At 42.1% G+C, this 20,933-nt stretch overlaps 1 protein-coding gene across 7 annotated transcripts in view; it reads right to left on the bottom strand.

Moving 5' to 3' along the window:
• Positions 1-20,933, bottom strand: part of SAMD12 (sterile alpha motif domain containing 12) — a 527,847-nt gene that overhangs the window by 92,103 nt on the left and 414,811 nt on the right. The window contains exon 5 of one of the 7 annotated variants that reach the window (XR_008702261.1): positions 12,240-12,379. The exons of the other annotated variants lie outside the window; for them this stretch is intronic. The gene's annotated coding sequence lies outside the window, so the exon portion shown is untranslated. The remainder of the gene's footprint in view (positions 1-12,239; positions 12,380-20,933) is intronic. 7 annotated transcript variants of the gene reach the window in all.

The following is a 20,933-nucleotide window of genomic DNA, read 5'->3' as shown; positions in this document are numbered from 1 at the left end:
TTGCGTTTGATCCCTGGGTCAGGAAGATCCCCAGGAGAAGGAAATGGCAACCCATTCCAGTATTCTTGCCTGGAAAATTGAGGAGCGTGGTGGGCTACAGTTCATGGGGTTGCAAAGAGTCGGATATAAATGAAGTGACTCAGCACATACTCATGTAGGAAAGAAATAGAGAAGAGTTAAGAAATACTCAAGAGGGGGAAAGTTTCAGACCCCTCCCTGCCCCCCACACAATCTTAAACACTTCTTGGAATTTGGAGTAGAGTTCATGAATTAGATGCAAATGTGCTTGTGAAATTCCCAAGCTTTTTTAGATATCCAGTGGTGGCCTCAATGAATAATATCTTAGTGGAAACAAGTAAGAGTCACTAGGGACTCATTCATCTCAGCCACGGGTTATTTAGAATGAAATCTGAAGAAGATGTAGATTACCTTGTTGACAGACCAACGCACGGAATGGAATCAGTCATGTCTTTGTGACAGAAAGGCTCCACGTCGAGACAGAAGTCTGGCTGACCATGATGTTACTTTAGACAGCAATCAAATGTATTTCACATCGCTGTTAACTTTCTATGCCAGGATGTCAAAATCTTTTGTCTCAACAGCTCATGGTCTGCATGCCGAGGCTATGGTTTCTGTAGTGTTAGAACCGACGCTACGAGTGTGTGCCCTTGGTAAAGATGTCTGTGTCTCAAGAGGCAATGCTGTCAAGCATTTTCTCTTGCAGTGCAATGTTCAACTGAAGAGGCTTAAAGAGACAGATCTTTGTCTTAAGGAAAGTCCACTCATCACTGAAGCAGGAAGCCTTTTAATAGACATATGTGAAGGATGCTATCTAACATGAGTATGGATGTTAGAAACTTGTTGTCTATTATGCAAATCAAGAAGGGGAAGGAAAGTCAACTTAGTGTTGAACCCAATACAAATTGCTGGTGTTTATCTGTGCTTTAAAGTTACAGCACTCATGAAATTGTCATTCTTTTCCATGACTTGCTGGTTGATGACAAAGCTACCATTTCTTAATGAAATTGGTTGTGCAGGAGACAGTGTCTTACAGCATTTGGACATAATAGATTAGAGTAGAAAATGCAGTGGAACAATAGCTGGAGATGGAGGTGGAGATTAGATAGGACCCAGCACTTAAATGAGAGGTTGAACAAGAGGTCAGGCTACTACCGCAGTTGTTAGATGTAAGGAGAACTTATTTGAAGGACTAAAAAGATCTGAATAGAGTGAGTAAGCTATAAACTTGGGGTGCATGTATATTTTGGAATTATGATTTTCTCTGGATATATGCCCAGGAGCGGGATTGACTGAACAAGAACAAAAACGGTAGCTCTATTTTGAGTTTCTTAAGAAAACTCCACACTGTTCTCCTTAGTGGCTGCACCAGTTTATATTCCCACCAACAGTGTAAGAGAATTCTCTTTTCTCCATACCCTCTCTAACATTTATTGTTTGTAGATTTATTATGGTCATTCTGACTAGTGTAGTTTTTTTATAGCATTATTTATTAATAGCCAGGACATGGAAAGCAACCTAAATGTCCACTGAGCAGAGGAATGGATAATGAAGATATGGCACATATATACAATGAAATATTATTCCACCATAAAAAGGAATGAAATTGTGCCATTTGTAGAGACCTGGATGGACCTAGAGTGTGTCATACAGGGTGAAGTAAGTCAGAAAGAGACAAAACAAATATTGTATGTTAGTGCATACACAAGGAATCTAGAAAAATGATACAGACGAACCTATTTGCAAAGCAGAAAGAGACACGCAGACATAGAGAACAAATGTAGAGATATCAAGGGGGGATAAGAGGGTGGGATGAATTGGGAGGCTGGGTTTGACATACATATACTAGTATGTATGAAACAGGTAACTAATGAGAATCTAAAAATAAAAGAAATGAGCAAACTAGAGAAATTTCTCTACAAACGAAAAATCTGTTACTTTTAAACATAAAAACGAAGTTACAGTCCAATTCCTCTCTTTCAAAAGCTTGCGTCTGGCCATTCCAGTAATCTAGAACAGGTGCTGGAAAACTGGAGCACCTATAAGGAAAATCCAGCCTACCCCCTGTTTTTATAAATCAAGTTGCACTGGAATGACCACACCCATCCATTTATGTATTGTCTATGGTTACTTTCAAATTACAGTGGAAGAGCTGAGTTGTTGCTACAGAGATCATATAATCCACAACGCCAAAAATATTTACTATGGTTCTTCACACACACAAGTTTGCTGACACCCGATGTAGAATACCAAAAATAAATTTAGTACTAGTGAAAAGGCTTTAAGAGGATTCTATATTGCAAGGGAAAAAGCTGTTACAAAGTGCTCTTTATTCCATGGACATACAGGAAATACCCTTTCATCCTCACTCAAACAAGTTCCATGAAGTAAATCAGGATACACAGTAGCGGGGACCCACACGTGGTACCATTTAGTAGGATTTGGCAGAGGACTGAAGAAACAGAAAATGTACTGAATTGCAACAGTCTGGGGACATTTAACATAGGGATACCTGTACCACAGCTTAATAAACTTATGTGCAATGTTTTCGTTGTTGTTCAGTCACTAAGTCATGTCTGACTGTGCGATCCCATGAAATGTAGCACACCGGGCTTCCCTGTTCTTCACCATCTCCTGGAGTTTGCTCAAATTCATGTCCATTGAATCAGAGATGCCATCCAACAATCTTGTCCTCTGTTGCTCCCTTCTCCTCCTGCCTTCAATCTTTCCCAGCCTCAGGGTCTTTTCCAGTGAGTTGGCTCTCCACATTAGGTGGCCATAGTATTTGAGTTTCAGCTTCAGCATCAGTCCTTTAAACTAATATTCAGGGTTGATTTTCTTTAGGATTGGCTGGTTTGATTTCCTTACTGTCCAAGGGACTCTCAAGAGTCTTCTCCAGCTCCACCACAGTTTGAAAGCATCAGTTCTTCAGTGCTCAGTCTTCTTTATGGTCCAACTCTAACATCCATATATGAGTACTGGAAAAACCATAACTTTGACTACACAGACCTTTGTCAGCAAAGTATACTGTATGCACATTCTATATAAGGTTATCCTTTTCCAGTGCTCGCTCTCAGCATTCATTGTTCAGACCTTTGCTTATGTTTTATTCTTCTGCTCTAACCTATTCCAAATGCTCTTATCACAGGAGTCTGCCCTGCAGAACTGTGTGTCTTGTTTATCAGCACACACATGAATATTTACTATGGGCAAGAGATCTTGCTAGATTCTGAAGGGGACTCAGGGCTGGGTAAGGGAGTTTTTGCCCACAAAGTACATCAAATATTAGGGAGGAAAGATAATATACGTATGTAGTTGACCCTTGAAAAACATGGGTTTAAACTTTGTGGGTCCACTTACATGTGGTTATTTTTCAATAAATAATACAGTCAGCATTCCATATCTCTGGGTTCCACATCCAAGGATATGGAGGGCTATGGAACACAAACACCTGAGGATTTTGGTATCAGTGGCAGGTTCTGAAGCCAATCCCCCACAGATACAGAGGGATGGCCATGGAATGATGACAGTATAAATAGAGTATTAGTTGATACAAAAAAAAAAGCGATCACTGTTGCATAAATTGAGAGAGTGGAATTTGAACCAGATCTTGAAAGAAATGAGAAAAGAGTGGAAAAAGCATTTCAGGAAGTTAGCAATGGACAATTGCTTTCCAAGACCCTCTAGGGGTGTTCCTCACAAGGTAAGTTCCAGGGTACGAGGCTGTATCTGGGGCTTTCTATCATCACTCCACATTCCATCTGTGCCTTCCACAACATTTCTCACAAATAAACTCTCCTTTGATTTTGGGGGCATGCTATTCCTAATACCCTGAATATTCATTGGAAGAACTGATGCTGAAGCTGAAGCTCCAATACTGATTCGAAGAGCCGACTCATTGGAAAAGATCCTAAGGCTGGGAAAGATTGAGGGCAGGAGAAAGGGGTGACAGAGGATGAGATGGTTGGATGGCACCACTGACTCAATGGACATGAGTTTGAGCATGCTCTGGGAGATGGTGAAGGACAGGGAAGGCTGGTGTGCTGCAGTCCACGGGGTCGCAAAGAGTCAGACACAACTTAGCAACTGAACAACAACGATTCCTAATACCCAGTAAAGCTTTCTGTCCCCTCTTGCTTAGCCCAGCTCTTTTTATCATTTGAGGTCCAGCTTCTCCGTGGGACCTCACAGGGGGCTCTATTCCATGGGGCTTGGTCCCACATGCTCTTGCAATGCAGGGCTACCATGCAGCACACAACAAACACAGCTTACAGTCAAGTTCTGCAGGACCAACACTGGTCCATCCTCATAGGACAAGCATACCAGGCACAGGCTTGGGTGTTAAAGTGCTGTAGAGTATGCCACAATACTTATCCTCAATTATTGACTTCACTGTGGATTAGTCATGCACAGCGTACAGCCTAGCCTTGGTCTGCGGCTCACACTTACTTACTTACTCACTCATTTATTTGACAGTATCAGTCTCAGTTGTGGCACACAGGATCTTTGATCTCCATTGAGGCATGCGGATCTTTAGCTATGGCATGAAAACTTGCAGTTGCAGCATGTGGGATCTAGTTCCCCAATCAGGGATCAAACCTGGACCCCCTGTATTGAGAGGGAGGAGTCTTAGCCACTGAACCACCAGGAAAGTCCCGTGCAGTTCACACTTTAAATAGTGCTGCTCCAGTCTAACTTCATCTGTTTTCACAAATCTTTAAAGCACTTATCTTTTTAGGGGTTGCAAACTGGTGGCATGTAGGTCAAATTTTAATTAATTGTCAACACGCAAAAATGAAGAGGAATATACTTCTTTGAAAAATCGGTAGTTGTGGCATCATTGTCCCATATTCTCAAATGACAATAGTTGGCTGGAGCTGAGCAGAGTTACCTCCTGAGATGTGCCACGAACTCCCCAGCCCTCCAAAGTCCCATCACACTCCTGACTGTTCCCAGGACAGCATACCTCTCTTTTCTGGGTTTGCCTGAGCCCTACAGGCATTTGTGTTGGCCACACTGGTCTATGATGTGCATTTTCCCACTTTAATTATATTAGTATATGCTCTAATTGCTTGCTATGTGTTTGTCTTGTATTCACATCAAGATGCAAATTCCTGGAGGGGGAGAGACTGTGCCCCGTATCTCTTCTCAGTCTCTCTCAGTAGACAGCACAGTGCTATGCACACAACAAGCTCATGCTTAATAAATACTTTTAGAAAAATGGAATAAACACAGATCTATTCTGTCTAGGTTATAAATCTACAGCACAAATCTGAAATCAAATATGCAAGGCAATTTGCATTCTCTTGGGGAGGAAAGGCATCTACGTATTCTTTGACACTTTCTTTCAATGAGAAATGGCATCTATTTCCCTTTTCTTGAATCTGGGTTGGCCTCTGTCTGCTTTGAACAGTGGAGAATGGGATCATGATGCTATCCCAGGTCTAGGACTGGCCTGTAAGAGGCGGGCAGCTTGGTCTGTTAAGTCTCACCACACTATAGGAAAGACCACATGGAGAAGCCTTGAGATTCTACGGAAAGTGGAAAGCTGAGCCCAGTCTTCCAGCCATCCCCACCAAAGCACCAGGAACACAAGTAAATCTGTCTTCGACCAACCCTGCCACCAGCTGAATGCCACATATGAACCACATTCAATGCCATGTGAGGTCAAAAAGGTGCCTAGCTGAGCCCTGCCCCAGTTCCCAACACTCAAATGTGTAAGATATAATGAAATGGTAGTTGTTTTATTATAAACCACTAAGTTTTGGGTATAGTTGGTTACATAGCACTAGAGAAATGAAACAGAATCATCCTGATTTCTACTATTTATCTGATAGCATCCTTATAATCAGAATTCTAGTCCTCATCTGGTGACAGTAATGGCATATATTAAAAGTGATCATGCTTGTCTGGCCCTCTGAGTAAATGGTTGAGGCTACTCATGGCTGGAGGGACTGGCCTGGGAGTTCTGCTGTTGAGAGAATCAGGGTCTTGTGATGCACACACCACTTTGAGTGAGTACTTGGTTATGTGTAATTCCACCGTCACATCCTTCAGTAATGGACATGGTGAATAATATCTTGTTCTCTACAGCAATTCTGCTGGGCTATTAATTTTTTATTTTATATTTTAGAAAGCTATCTATCCATTGTTTTGATCTACATGAATAATATGACCATGATTCTGTATTTTATGGCATTGTCTAATAGTCTAACAGTCTATGACTACCAGGTTGTGGAATATGAGATTTGATAGCCTCTAACAGTGGAAACAGTGTCAGACTTTATTTTTGGGGGCTCCAAAATCACTGCAGATGGTGACTGCAGCCATGAAATTAAAAGATGCTTACTCCTTGGAAGGAAAGTTATGACCAACCTAGATAGCATATTCAAAAGCAGAGACATTACTTTGCCAACAAAGGTCTGTCTAGTCAAGGCTATGGTTTTTCCTGTGGTCATGTATGGATGTGAGAGTTGGACTGTGAAGAAGGCTGAGCACTGAAGAATTGATGCCTTTGAACTCTGGTGTTGGAGAAGGCTCCTGAGAGTCCCTTGGACTGCAAGGAGATCCAACCAGTCCATTCTAAAGGAGATCGGTCCTGGGTGTTCTTTGGAAGGAATAATGCTAAAACTGAAACTCCAGTACTTCGGCCACCTCATGCGAAGAGTTGACTCATTGGAAAAGACTCAGATGCTGGGAGGGATTGGGGGCAGGAGGAGAAGGGGACGACAGAGGATGAGATGGCTGGATGGCATCCCTGACTCAATGGACGTGAGTCTGAGTGAACTCCAGGAGTTGGTGATGGACAGGGAGGCCTGGTGTGCTGCGATTCATGGGGTCGCAAAGAGTCGGACAGGACTGAGCGACTGAACTGAACTGAAGAAATGTTTCCTTTAAATTGCCAGATGCCTGAAATCTAAAGGTCCTTAAGAAGTGTACATTTAAAAGAAAATCTTACATCCTTCCCAAGGGTCTGTTTTTAGTTTATCACTACATTTTTCTTCTACCATTCTCATCATGTTGTAAAATCAGTTTCTCAAAGAACTGTTTACAGCTATTCTCATGGGTTTCTCAATTTCCTGTTGCACACCTTGGGAACCAATTGGCCATAATCATGATTCAAGCACAGAGAGACAAGATCTAGGCTTGGTCAAGGTTGGAAAGGTAATGGAAACAGTTAACAGTTAATTCATCCATTCCTGGTAATTTATAGCCATGAAACAAACAAACAAATAGATCAAAGTCTTCCCAAAGAACACCTTTTCCATATTTTGATGTGGTCACTTTATAATTATGTAAATAGTAATTATGCAAATATGCAAAACTTGTTCTTATGCCAAAGGTTTAAAAAGCAGGAGGGACATAGTGTACATAGTGAAGAGATGACACATTGTTGAATATGATGATATAAAGGTCTCTGGAATTATTTGCATATGATTTCCTACAAAAACCCCCAACCAAGCGGGAAAACTTCCTGACATTAAATTGAGGGCAAAGAAGTGCTCATGGAACCAACCTAGATGTCCATCAGCAGATGAATGGATAAGAAAGCTGTGGTACATATACACAATGGAGTATTACTCAGCCATTAAAAAGAATACATTTGAATCAGTTCTAATGAGGTGGATGAAACTGGAGCCTGTTATACAGAGTGAAGTAAGCCAGAAAGAAAAACACCAATACAGTATACTAACGCATATATATGGAATTTAGAAAGATGGTAACGATAACCCTGTATGAGAGACAGCAAAAGAGACACAGATGTATAGAACAGTCTTTTGGACTCTGTGGGAGAGGGAGAAGGAGAGGGTGGGATGATTTGGGAGAATGGCATTGAAACATGTATAATATCATACATGAAACGAATCGCCAGTCCAAGTTTGACGCATGATACTGGATGCTTGGGGCTGGTGCACTGGGATGACCCAGAGGGATGGGATGGGGAGGGAGGTGGGAGGGGGGTTCAGGATGGGGAACACGTGTATACCCATGGTGGATTCATGTTGATGTATGGCAAAACCAATGCAATATTGTAAAGTAATTAGCCTCCAATTAAAATAAATAAATTTATATTAAAAAAAGAAATTAGAAAGTCACAGTGAAAAGAAGTAAATGAAAAAAAAATTTTTTTGTAGCACTATTTACTATAGCCAGGACATGGAAGCAAATTTTATGTCCATTGACAGGTGAATGGATAAAGATGTGATATGTATATATAATGGACTATTGTTCAGCTACAAAAAGGAATGAAACATAGAGATATGGGTGGATCTAGAGACATCATAAAGGGTGAAGTAAGTGAGAAACAGAAAAATATATGTATATTAATGCATACATGTGGAATCTAGAAAAAAGTATAGATGATATTATTTAAACTTAAATAGAGACAAAGATATAGAGAATAAATGCTAGGACACTAAGGGAGGAAAGTGGGGGTTGGGAGGAATTGGGAGATGGGGATTGACGTATATACACTATTAATACTACGTATAAAATGGATAACTACTGAGAACATACTGCATAGCTCAGGGAACTCGACTTAGCACTGTGTAGTGATCTAAATGGGAAGGAAATCCAAAAAAGAGGGAATATGTATTACATACAGCTGATTCACTTTGCTGTACAGCAGAAACTGACACAACTGTGGTAAAAATTAATAAAAATTAATTTTAAAGAAACAAAATATTTTTGTCTCCCTTACTATGTGTTTATGGTCTGGCTTATGCAGTAACATCAATTCAAATCTATATTAACTAAAACAATCTCTGCCCACAAGTGGGTCACAATCTGGCAGGGAGGGAGGTAGAAAGAGAAACTATTAATAACTATATTCCAGTGGGAGACATGCCATGTGAGTGGCATAGAAAACATAAAGAATAATTAATTACATCCAGGGAGTGGGAAGAGGCCTTAAGTTGAATCTGCACTATGAGTAGGATATCTCCTTACATAGCTAGAGGACCAGCACTGCTGGAAGAGTTTTGCTTAAGCTAAGGTGTGGAAGAAGCAAGGAACACACTTGTTTCCAGAAGGGTAACATGTGAAAACAATATCAGATATGGCTGAGTCATAGGATGAGTTAATTGAGTTGGAGGAGGCTTGCAACCTCATCTAATGTTTGGAGCCGGATCATGAAGAGACATGTATGCTCAGCTAATGTGTTCAGATTTTATCATGTAGGTGATGAGTGGTTAGGAACCTCTGTAAAGCAGAGACTGTGCCATGATCATATACACAGTTTAGAAATAGCATTCTGTACTAGCACTCCTGACAAGGTAATCATGTATTTTTCACAGTTGCCCTTTTATATTTGTTGGAGTGATTATTTGATTATAACTAATTAGAGAACTGTGGTGCTGGAGAAGACTCTTGAGAGTCCCTTGGACAGTAAGGAGGTCAAACCAGTCAGTCTTAAAGAAAATCAACCCTGAATACTCACTGGAAGGACTGATGCTGAAGCTGAAGCTCCAATACTTTCCTGATACGAAGAGCTGACTCATTGGAAAAGACCTTGATGATGGGAAAGACTGAAGGTAGGAGGAGAAGGGGACGACAGAGGATCAGATGGTCAGATGGCATCACTGGCTGGATGGACATGAGTTTGAGTAAGCTCTGGGAGATAGTGAAGGACAGGGAAGACTGGCATGCTGCAGTCCATGGGGTCATGAGTCAGACACAGCTTAGTGACTGAACAACAACAAAATTAGAGAACAGAGTGCCATGCAGACAAGGTCTATGCTTGCTTTTGCCCAGGACAGGCTCCCTAGCATCAAGCACAGTGTCTGGTATATGGCAGAGGTTCAATGATGACATTTTTGGGTAAAGATTCTTTTCAATCTGGGTGATTTTTTAAAGTCTTTATTGAATTGGTTACAATATTGCTTCTGTTTTATGTTTTGTTTTCTTGGTCACAGAGCATATTAGCTCCCTGACCAGGGATTGAACTCACTAGTGTCCTGCACTGGAAAATGAAGTTTTAACCACTGGACTGCCAGGGAAGCCCCAGTGATGAATTGTTGAATGAACTAAACTACTGAGTATTAGCACAGGCCAAGTAAGAGATGATAAAGGCCTGAAGCAGAGCAGTACCAGTAACAATGGACAAGACAGAAGAGTTTTGACAGACATTTCAAAAATGAAAATCCTGAGTTACCTAAGACATACGGCAGGAGAAAAGAGGGGATGTTCAACGGAGACTCCAAAGTTTCTAGAGTGGGTGACTGAAGTAGAACAGTTATTAGATAACAAGGGGAAAGAGGAATGGGATTTTCTTTCTTTTTTTTTTTTCTCTGAGAAGAGAAGATATTGAATTTGCCTCTTGTTATGTATTTGAGAAGCCTACAGGACATCCGGGTAGAGACATCACGGTGAGAAGGGGGCAGAAACTCACAGTGGGAAAGACTGAGAAGCCAGAGGATTTGTCGTAGGGCATGTCCTGAGTGTCTCTTAACTCAGGTTTCTAACTTATAAAATGGAAAGTGTAAGAATCTCTGTTATAGGGACTTCCTTGGTGGCCTAAATGATGAAGAATCCACCTTCTACTTATACAATGCTGCAATTATCTTCCAGTTAAAACTTTTTTAAAAAGTCCATTAAATATGAAAAAAACACATATCAGAAAATACGCTAGGCTATTTATTTATATTACTACTTATCTTCACAATAATCTTGGAACTTAAGTCCTGTCATCTCCATGTTATACACAAAGGTCACAAAAGAATGTGCTTTCTAGGGCAGGGGACTCAGGTTCAATCCCTGGCCCAGGAACTAAGATCCCACGTGCCACAGGGCAACTCAGCCTTCGCACCACAACTAAGACTTGAGTCAGCCAAATAAATAAATATTAAGGAAAAAAAAAGTCTCTGCAATTACTCAGGATGATTTTACACTCATCTAAAACTTATGAGAAAGTATATTTTTAAAAATGTATTTTTAAAGTGTAGAAAGCTTTAAAGAATAGTGCATGCCCAATAGAGCCTGTGTGTGTGCTAAGTTGCTTTAGTAGTGTCTGCCTCTGTGACCCCATGGACTGTAGGCCGTCAAGCTCCTCTGTCCATGGGATTCTCCAGGCAAGAATACTGGAGTGGGTTGCCATGCCCTCCTCCAGGGAATCTTGCCGACCCAGAGATTGAACCTGAGTCTCTTACATCTTCTTCACTGGCAGGCAGATGTTTATCACTAGCACCACCTGGGAAGTCCCTAATAGAGCCCATTGTTGTTCAGTCTCTAAATCATGTCTGACTCTTTGCGACTCTATGGACTGCAGCCCGTCAGGCTCCTGTGTTCAGGCTTCCCTTTCCTTCACTATCTACCGGAGTTTGCTCAAATTCATGTCCAGTGCCTAGTACTAATCAATTCAACATCATAAGTTTAATGTCTATGGGCCACTTGACTTGTTAAACTACAAATAAGTCCCCCTTTTTTGGCCAGCAGCCTTGTGCATGAGTTTGATAGCAGAGTAGTCCAGGCATGTCATTAGTAGTAGAAAAGTCTCTCTTCCTATATTTTCTACTGAAAGTGACATATTCCACTGTAGACAGAATGAGATGTTACTGTGAAGATTAAAAGATGCTTACTCTTTGGAAAGAAAGTTATCACCAACCTAGACAGCATATTAAAAAGCAGAGACATTACTTTGCCAACAAAGGTCCGTCTAGTCAAGGCTATGGTTTTTCCTGTGGTCATGTATGGATGTGAGAGTTGGACTATAAAGAAAGCTGAGCACCAAAGAATTGATGCTTTTGAACTGTGGTGTTGGAGAAGACTCTTGAGAGTCCCTTGAACTGTAAGGAGATCCAACCAGTCCATCCTAAAGGAGATCAGTCCTGGGTGTTCATTGGAAGGACTGATGTTGAAGCTGAAACTCCAATACTTTGGCCACCTGATGCAAAGAGCTGACTCATTTGAAAAGACCCTGATGCTAGGAAAGATTTAAGGTGGGAGGAGAAAAGGACGACAGAGGATGAAATGGTTGGATGGCATCACCAATTCAATGGACATGAGTTTGAGTAAACTCTGGGAGTTGGCGATGGACAAGGAGGCTTGGCATGCTGCAGTACATGGGGTCACAAAGAGTTAGACATGATTGAGCGACTGAACTGAACTGATGAAGATTAAGGTTGCTAGTAATAAAACTCATGCTCATATAAATGGATTCTCCTGACAGGCTCTGGAATCTTTTGTCTTTTATCAGAAAGTCAGACACTTTTATTTTAACATACCCTTGCTTCTAAAGTTGGCACTTTCTTCTTCAGCCAACATCCAGGACTTCAGCCCTGCATCCCAGGCCCACGGCTTCAATGACTAATTCCAGGATGGGTGAGTCACTTTCCTGCTACTTCCCACAGCTCCTGGATTTCCCCTAGAAGACACCAACCCACTGAGTCTCCAAAAGCTGAAAACATCTCAGGATTTTGACTTTGGGTCAGTTCTAAGTTTCTGCCAGAATATGATGGAGATGAACAGATAAGGGTTCTCAGTTCAGATGACTGACTTCAAGATTCCTAACACCAGACAGTCTGGCAACTCTGTCCTGACACGGAGGTAAATTTGCTTCTGTCCCCAAAATGAACCTTAAGCATGGATTCCTTGTGGGATGGAAAAGTTGAGTCTCTGAGAACAATCAATAGGGCTATATCTTTTGCCCGTCTCAAGTTCTTTGATGTGATATAAAAGCAATAATGTGCCTGGGAATGAACTCATAAACAGTTATTCATTTTATAGCATAATAAAAGTACGGCAAGATTGAATTGGGATTTAGGCAAAGAATTGGGTTGGCAGTAAGGAGATCTGATTTTTCTTGCCAACTTGCTCACTGTATCATCATTAGTAAATCAGCAGGTGGCACCTGACCTCAGTTTTTCCACTAGTGAAACACGAATAGGATTGGCACAGTACGGTAGATAAACATAGATGATAATTATTGCAATATACAGTGAAAGTTTACTATGTGTTAGGCTCTTGTCTTGACTTTAGGTAAGAGCAATGAACAGAACAGAAAAAAAGAATGTTTGCATTCATGGGACTCATAGTCTAGTGAGGGGAAAGACAATAGACAATACACTTAATAGGTGAATTATTTTGTATGCTGGAAATTGATAGGTGCTATAGGAAAGGGCTTCTCTGGTGGCTCAGTGGCAAAGAATCAGCTTCCAATGCAGGAGATATGGGTTCGATCCCTGGTCTGGGGAGATTCCCTGGAGAAAGAAATGGCAACCCACTTCACTATTCCTGCCTGGGAAATCCCATGGACAGAGGAGCCGGGCAGGCTTCAGTCTATGGTGTCAGACGTGACTTAGTGACTAAACAAAAACAACAGTGTATTAAAGAAAAACAAAGAGTGGCTAAAGGTGTATTTGGAGCCACAGAGTGGATGGAAGTGTTACAGGCTCTGGAGGAGTCTGGATTCTAGCTTTGGCTAGTGATTCCCTCATATTCATAACAAGTATATTATAATATACTCAGGTCATAGGTTGTTGTGATGATTCAATGAAGTAAGGGAAGAAAAAGTTCTTGCATCCAAGTGTTACTATTATTATCCTTAATTTCTAACCTCAAATACTTTGACTCCAGAATTGAGATTCTCAGATAACGAATCGCTATAAAGAACAATATTTTAAAATTACAAAGACAACCAAAGATATAGTCTAGCCCAGGTGGTGTGCTTCATGATATGGCCAATTATGGAAATAAAAGCGATGCTTGCTAAAACAGGAGTATATCTGAGGTTCACACAGGACAGACATCTGCAGGCTACAGTTTAGTTCCAAGAGTAAAAACAAAGCAAAGCAAAACAAAAACATAAAAAGGACTTATCCATTTTAAAACAAAGCTTTTACATTTTATAACAGGTCTCACAAGCCTCCGGATGCTGGCTCTTTGGAGAATGACACACCTGAACAATAATCAGAAGAGGTAAACTCGCCTCCTCTGGGTATTGACGTGAACAGATTTCAGTTTTCCTTTGTCATGCCAGGAAGAGAGTGCTTCTGGCAGAGGTGTGAATTTCGGTGCCTCACTCGCAGAACTGCTGACCTCTGTGGGAAAGCTTTCAGTCCTCTGATGTTACTTATTGTTGAGCAAACAGTATTTCTGGCACTAAAAACATTTTGAGTTTCTATTGGTTTCCATCCATTTTTATTCAATGACATTATCCTTGCTCACCTATCAACAGATATTTCTCAACTGAGATTTGTTGAAAGGGCAGAGGATGGGAGAAAGCATCTATTGGAATGACCAAATGATTTTGTTGCTTCCCTCTTGCCCTTTGCTTGTAGAGGTCATAAAATCACTCATGGGAGAAGACTTTTTATTAGGAAACAGTAAAAGTAGCTCTCCTTGATCTCCATCCTATATTAGGTAAATGATATACATCTTGAGGCTAACACTACCAAGAATCCAGTTCTCTTTTTCTCCCTCCCTGCCTCCCTCTCTCCTTCCTTCTCTCTCTCCATCCTTCCCCATATGTTAAATGTTTGTTATGTTCCAGGTGCTACGCAGCCACAGACATAAAACTTAAGAGCTTATAGCTCCAGGGAGAGAGCCCTCTGCCTCTGAACATGAGGCTGCCTTGGCCACAACTTAAAAGAAGGTCGCTCCATTAACTTGACAGAGAACTTGGCCTGGCTCCCCAAGTGCCACTGGGGAAGTGGTGCTGCCAGGGCTTTCATGGCTGCCGGATGCCAGGGAAGATTCGGAAGGCATCGGGGAACGAGTGGGTCTGGTGCCCTGCTGGGGGCAGCAGGATCATTAAGTTCACTAAGTGCTTGCAGGGGAACAGGGTTAATGGGCCAGAACCTTCCTGGAGCTCAAATAAGTCCCCCCAAGAGCATGCTGAGTGATGTAGGAAAGTTTATTTCAACTCTGCAAAACTTTGGGAAGGGACTCCTGAGAAGGAAGTCAGGCCCAGATGTGGAAAGATGAGGATTAAACAGTTCCTGTCTTCAAAGAACTTCCAGTTCAAGTCACACACATCAAGTGCCAAGTTCAGGGCAGGGGACCCCGTGCTTGACATCTAGCTCACTAAAACACTGAAGCAGGTCTGTAAGAGGAGATGATAAACTGAAGTCAGAGAAATGACTTGGCTAAAGATGCAGTGAATTATAGCCTGTTTAGTCTAAAAAGTAACCGCAATCACATGTTCAGGCTTTCTCGGCACTGGGTCTCCAGGTACAGACTTGACTCAGCAGATTTTCGGGTCCCAGGATTCTATGTGTGCAGTAAGAAGACAGAAGAGTTCATCCATAAGGAATGCTTACTTTGCGTCTGGTGCTGTCCAAAGTGCTGGTGTGTACCAAGTGTTTTATACTTGTGTGTGTGTGTGTGTGAGTCACTTGGTTGTGTCTGACTTTGCAACCCCGTGGGCTGTAGCCCACTAGGCTCTGCTGTCCATGGGACTCCCCAAGCAAGAATACTGGAGTGGGTTGCCATTCCCTTCTCCAGGAGATCTTTCCAACCCTGGGATTGAACCTGGGTCTCCTGCATTGCTGGCAGATCCTTTACTGTCTGAGCCACCAGGTTAGCCCTGATTATCTCATTTAAGCACTTTACAGGTGGCGCTAGTGGTAAAGAATTCACCTGTCAATGTAGGAGATGCAAGAGACGTGGGTTCAATTCCTGGGTTGGGAAGACTCCCCTGGAGAAGGAAATGGCAACTTGCTCCAGTATTCTTGCCTGAAAAATGCCAAGGACAGAGGAGCTTGGTGGGCTATAGTCCATGGGGTTGCAAAGAGCTGGACTGAGCATGCATACATATTACGTATCTCATTTAATTCTCACAAACCATCTGTACAGGGGGCACCATCATTGTCCTCATTTAACACTTGAGGAAACCAAGGAATAAGGAATTTGTAGAAGAATTCATACACTCAAGAACTTGATGAATCAAGATTCCAGTCTTCTCTACCTGATGTCTGTGCTCTTCTTACTACACTGCTGCCTGGGACAAGTTCTTTCCCTTTTGGGCACGGTGATGACTGATAGCAAGTAAATATTTCAGCAATGGAAATTCTAGAATATGGAGAAATAATTATGGGAGAAGATCTAAACCAAATGCATCAGAAGGATTCTGTCCTTATCAGAAAGCCAAGCAAGCCCTTTATTGAAAGCAGGCTGGCCCTTGTATATTTTTAAAAATCTCAACCTTGAAAAACCTTCTATCCGTCCATCTACCCAAGAAACAAATGTTTAAGGAGGATCTACTCTATGCTTTGTACTGTGTAAGTTGCTGGGGATATAAAGTTAAGTTGACATATAGTCCTTGCCCTCAGGCTGGTCATCACAGGGGTGGAGGGAGAAGTCTCATAAAAAAGCAATTAGAATCCAGTGATATACATGTTGTAACTGAGGTAGAAGCAACATGCTATGGCCAACTTCGGGAAGTCAAGAACTTTCAGAGGAGGTGACATGTAAGCTGAGGATAAGAGCTGCTTAAAGGAACATGACAGTTTTAAATATGTGCATGTGTAAAAATTGAGGAACAGTGAGCTGGTCAATGAATGGAATATTCCAGGAACAACTGGCAACTTTAGAAGTGGAGGACACTGAACCTGGAATTAGAAGAACTTGGGTTTTCCTCCTTCGTGGGGCACACATGGAAGCCTGACACTGGGTCAGCCACTCTGCCTTTCTGAGACACTTCCTCATATATTAGACAAGAATATTAATACATAGTCTAACTCATAGGGATGTAACTGAACAATTATGAAGCTTAAGAAGAACATCTTATTGATATAATTATTGTGATGATAAATGAATTTATCCCCTCCAATCCCCAACTGTCCCTCATGCTACAAGCATAAGTCTCAACCTTAAGGGAAAGAAAGATGACCCATGACTAACAAATAAGACTTAAGAAACATGTATGTCTTGTACTAGGAAACGTCCAGATTGTTTTCTCCCTGACTTGTTTATGTGTTCCGAAAGTCTACACCATACCTTATCGTTAACTAGGGCTCACTTTGCTTTTTACATTTGGCCTTTTCTTCCCCTCCTAATTTCACACTGGATCTGTAGATCTGCCCTTCCTACTTCCCCAGGCACCATTTTCATTATTTTTGCTTCTGTGGTGTTGACCATGATAACTAAAGACTGAAAATCCACAATGAACTCTAGAAACTTAATGAGTTAACTTGGGGTGGGTTCTGACTCTCAACTGAACATATCAGGATGAAAGCATTCAGAAAATAAACTCCCATATCCTCTCTCTGGTTTCCCCTTCATTACAGACATTAGTTCATCTAGGGTTCCCCTATGGGAAGACCTCCCTGGAATAAGAGAATATGCACAGCTGCCCTCCTATGACCAGTAACGACTGTCATCTGAAGTTTCAAGCCAGAGCCCAATTATCTACAGTCATTGCATCAAAGGCTTTGATTCCTACCAGTTATGGGGTACAGAAACACACTACCTCCTCCTGGGATGAGGAGAAATATGAATCTTTCATATAGGAAAGGGGTTAAAAAAGAGAACTGAGAGTAACTGGTCAGGAAAAAGAAGTGTTTTTTTTTTGGTAGTTGCCTTGATATATCTGAAAAGCTGCTAAGGAGACAAAGGATGTGAGTAACAGGAGTTGGAGGGCAAGGAGGCTAATGGTGCCCTCTGTCTAATGAGGGTCTTTGTGGGCCAGATACTACACTAAGCACTTTACTTGAAATAATCGTTCCATCCTCACAACAACTCTATGATATAGACACTACTCTTGTCACAGCTTTAGAGATGAAGAATAAAGAGGCTAAACAACTCACCCAGGGGACTGCAGCCCATAAGTGATGGAAGCAGGATTCTAATCCCAGACAGAAGTATCAGACACATGGCTTCCTGGACCAGCTACATGTAAGGATCATTCAAACAATTGGCTCCTAAACAACCCAGAGGAATCAGAATTTCTGGAGATGCCATCAGGGAGTACATAGCTTCCTAAAAGTGCCCATGGCACTTCTGAGGTACAGCCAGGTTTGAGCACCTCTGGAAGACACATGCTCTGTATGACCTGGAGGGATAGATACCAATGCTGGGATAGTGTAAGGAGCCAGGTTTCGGCTCAGTGAAAGGCAGGAGTTTCTAACAGGGATGACCTGGAGATGGCAGAGGCCACATTAGCAGTGAGTGTGCTTCCTCCATAGTGGGGCTGGATGATCACTCAGCACAATATAAATATGGGGATTCTTAAGTCTTTTCCAATCTCAATAGTTTACAATTTCCAATCACTCATTCAACTGATATTCATTGAACATAAACTACGATCCTCCCTTGGTATCTGTGTGTGATTGGTTTCAGGACCCCTGCAGGTACCAAAATCCATGGATGCTCAAGTCCCTTAGGTAAAATGGTGTAGAGTACTCAGCCCTCCATAACTGCAGGTGTGTGAATTCACAGATGCAGGACCTGTGGATATGGAGGGCTTACTGTCTATGTTGTCTGTTGTGCCAGGCACATCATTCTACTAGTGAAAACTGAAGGCAATCTATTGATAGGTTTCCACCTGCCTCTCTGACCATTGGTAGCTGATAGATTTTTTAAAAATCTGAAATAGCTGGGAGAAGGTGCTCCTGCACCATAGTTCATAATACACTAAGGAGATGTCTTCTTACCTAAGTCTTTTCACTTGTTGATCCATTTATTTGCTTAGCAACCACTTATTGATTGGATACTTATTGATGACTATTTACCCACCCAAATTTATGTTCTCCCTCCCAGGAGTAGCTGCCTAGCCAGGGATTATGTGTCCTAGGACTCCTTGCAATTAGGTGTGGCTAGGTGACTAAGTTCTTGCCAATAGACCATGAACAACAATGATGTACACAGCTCTAGACCAGGTCCATAAAGGCCTCCTGTGAGGCACTCCTTCATGCTTTTTCCTTTTGGCTGGATTGAAAGGAGGAAACCTCCAGGGAGTCTTTAAAAACCACTTATTGATGATGGCAGAACCTCTGCTGGTCTGGGCTGTTGAATGACTGCATGGATGAGGGCCATCCTGTGTACCAGACAAAGCTGCCTAGGATCATTATTCATGGAAGAATAAAAGTCTATGGTGTTGGACATTTCATTCATTTCTTTGGTTGATGTGTTATGGCAATTAGCCCACCCTTGTACAGGTCTGTGAACAAGACAGTCTTAGTCTGTATCTCAGAATTTGCAGCCCTGTTTGGGGAGACGAGTTACAATCAAGGTGTGACAAGGCAAGCTCCCCATAGTAGCACATAACAAGGGCATCTAAATCATCACCCTGAGGAATCAGAGAAATGCCATCCAATTTGAGTTGTTGTTGTTTAGTTGCTAAGTTGTGTCCAACTATTGCAACCCCATGGACTATAGCCCACCAGGCTCCTCTGTCCATGGGATTTCCCTGGCAAGAATACTGGAGTGGGCTGCCATTTCCTTCTTCAGGGGATCTTCACAACCCAGGGATTGAACCCATGTCTCCTGCATTGACAGGTGGATTCTTTACCCCTTAGCCACCAGGGAAGCCCATCCAAGCTGAGACCTACAGGGTAAACCAGAGTTCATCAGAATAGGAAGGAGGAAGGATGGTCCCATCAGAGCAAAGTCTGGGGCAAGAAAGAGCATGGGGTGTTTGACGAAATGGGACAGGTTGAGTAGGGCTGGACAATATCAGAGGACAAAGTTGGGGAGTAGAAAGTTGCTGGAGAATTCAGGGCACCTGCCAGATTGATGGAAGAAGAGTGTTGTGTCCCTTTCTGAATACTGGGCTCAGAGGTCCCCATTTCATGGGAAGGGTACCTTTCAAGACACTGTGCTGTAGAGTTCCCCTTTCTCATTTCTGCTCAGCAAGGAAGCCCAAAGCGTGCATTTGCCTGAGTACATGTACACACGTGTGCATGCACGTTGGGGTGAGAAGGAGAGACAAAGGGAAAGAAGATGAATTTAGTCGATTCAGTCATTTTTGAACTGAGTCATATCAGAGCTCCAAGAGAGGGGAGGGTGTTGCCTCTCAGGGTGTCACCAGCCCATGCTGGATGAAGGCCACCGCACCAGGAGATTTGTGCAGTGGGATCACCAGCTCTGGCAGGCTTAACAGAAATGAAGAGTACCAGCCCAATTCCAGTTTAAACAGACAATATTGAAACCCTGCCAGGAAGAATCTGAGCAATATTTTGCAAACTTTAATAACGGCTCAGAGAAACCGATCAGAGCATTTGGCTTGGCCGTGCATTATTGCTTAGCAGGACTCGTGTAATAGTAGAGAGGAATAAATCTATTTTTTTTCCCCATTTGCAGAGAATAATATTTTTCTTCCTCCCAAACTGAGAGGAATTCGGTCAAGCCTAAATGTATTTGTTTTGTTCCTTATTTCAACTTCTCTATATATCACCCACAGGGTTTTGGCACCCACTATTAAGGTAGTCGGTTTACTGCCTGCAATATCTTCTCTTAATGGAAACTGTATTCTAGAAACTGGAACGTTCATTTGTAGCATTGTTGTCCCACTTGCCAGGCACTAGCCATGAGAATTAGTTAGAAGGTTTCTTGGGATATGCTGAGCAGTGGGAGAGCTGCATATATTATGCCTTTTCTGGGATAAGAGAAATTGACAGTTTTCTGGATCCATGCAGTAGAAAGAGCATGGGATGGTTTTGGAATCTGAAATAAGGTCAAAATCCAGATCTACAACTCACGAACTGGGTGACTTTGAAGAAGTCGGGTAAGCATTCTGGGCTTCAGTTTTCCCTCACCTATAGAATGAAGATATCCCAGAAAGACTGAGGGCAGGAGGAGAAGGGGGTGACAGAGGACGAGATGGTTGGATGGCATCACTGACACGATGCACATGAGTTTAAGCAAACTCCGGGAGATAGTGAAAGACTGGTGTGCTGCCATTCATGGGTCACAAAGAGTCCATGACTGAGTGACTGAACAACAGTTAGGCTTTCAGGAAAATTAGAAAAATTAGAGGA

This window comes from Bubalus kerabau, chromosome 14, assembly GCF_029407905.1.
Source record: "Bubalus kerabau isolate K-KA32 ecotype Philippines breed swamp buffalo chromosome 14, PCC_UOA_SB_1v2, whole genome shotgun sequence".
NCBI classification, from domain to species: Eukaryota; Metazoa; Chordata; class Mammalia; order Artiodactyla; family Bovidae; genus Bubalus; species Bubalus kerabau.
Note: the sequence above shows the minus strand (reverse complement) of the source record. Positions and strands in the feature narration are given on the sequence as shown.